A 2133-nucleotide genomic window follows, 5' to 3' on the forward strand; every position below is an offset into this window, starting at 1 on the left:
TTAAAATTAAATCTACTAAAACAGAACAACAGACAGTGGCTGGCACTTGTTGAAGTTTTTATGCTTCTGCTATTATTATTATTATTATTATTATTATTATTATTATTATTAGAGATTTGTGGAAGAAAAAAAAAGAATGTGTGGCCCAATCCATGGCTGCTTCCCTATTTCTTGCAACATGGAAATACTACTCAGCACCCTTAAAGGTGTTCTACAAAAAGTAAAGCACGGCAGAGCCTTAAAGTTCCACAAATCCCGCTGAAGCAAGCAATACTTTTCACTAGGTACTAGACTGCATTTACACACCAGGGCTGCACACTTTGCCACAGATCTTGCGCAACATACAATATAATACTAAGCAAACGTAATATACAGTATGTGATAGTTAAAGATGCACCCGCTCTGTAAATATGACAATACAACTGTCTAGCCTTCATAAAACCACACAGCATTTTGTGATGATGACAGCTACTGGAATACACACAAAAACCACACTGGAGCTAACATGTATAGTATCTTATCTCTATGCATGCTAAAGTGAAGTGCATATGTTTTAAAAATACTATGACAACATGCATGCAATGTGAATGTTGTAAACATATACACATCCCTTGTTTACACTCATGTTATGCACATTCTAAACACTTACACATCATGCATATACCTAATGCATATCTACATATATCCACACATATAATCACACAAGATATAAAAATCATATATGCTATACGTATATACACACACACACACATGCATTTATACACACACATATATATATACACACACCATAAATATATGTATACATGTACATCATGGATAGTGTACATATATACATGTGCATATACATGTAAAACACTAAATATACACATAGAAATACACATACATGTACATAATGCATATGTATTTATACATAATTCATACATGTACATACATACACACAGACATACTAAATATATGTATGCACATAGTATATACATGCATGTATAAATGCAGACACACTACATATGTACACATACGTAATGCATAATATATACATGTACATATATGCTTGCCTGCCCTATATGTATATACACATCATACATGTTCATAATGCATATATATATACACACAGACACACTAATATATACATACATAATAATATAATCTATATTACATAATATACATAATACAGACATGCATATATCTATCTATCTATCTATCTATCTATCTATCTATATGCAGACACACAACATTTGTATGTGTACATAATGCAAAATATATACACATACATAAACATGTATATTTATATATACAGTATATATATACACACACACATCATGCATGTTCACAATGCATACATACACACACACATATATACAAACACACTATATATATACATATATATATACACATACACAAAAGGCATAATATATACATGCATATATATATATATATATATATACTGTATATGCAGACACACCATATGTGTATGTATACATAATGCATAATATATATACATACATATATACATGCACATATACCATACATATACATAATGCATATACATATACATACATATATATATATGCATACATTCACACAGATATATAAATAGATAAATGTATACACACATAATGCATGCATACACATATATGTATATATGTAAACGTAAAAAGTATGTGTATGTATGTGTGTGCATATATATATATATATACACACACACACACACACCTTTTTAACTTTTACATACATACATAGATTTTTTTACCTTTACACACACACACACAAATGTATGTAAAGGTAAAAAAAGTATGTGTGTGTGTGTGTGTGTGTATACATACACACAGAGACCCACACACCTTTTTAACCTTAACATTCATACATATACGTTTTTTACCTTTACTCACACACACAAACCTAGACATCTATGTATGCATGTGAAGGTAAAAACCGTATATGTACCGTATGTGTTTAGGTATGTATACGTGTATATATGTGTGTGTATACACAGACACACTCCCCCCCCCCTTCCATAGACGTATGTGCATTATGTCCACCATGTACAACGTTTAGAGGCATTGCTGAAGTGAACCATGACACGCACACTCCCTTCCCTGCTGCTCCTGCTCTGCCTGCGAGCCCTACAATGGGGGG

Source organism: Sceloporus undulatus, chromosome 2 (assembly GCF_019175285.1).
Source record: "Sceloporus undulatus isolate JIND9_A2432 ecotype Alabama chromosome 2, SceUnd_v1.1, whole genome shotgun sequence".
NCBI classification, from domain to species: domain Eukaryota; kingdom Metazoa; phylum Chordata; class Lepidosauria; order Squamata; family Phrynosomatidae; genus Sceloporus; species Sceloporus undulatus.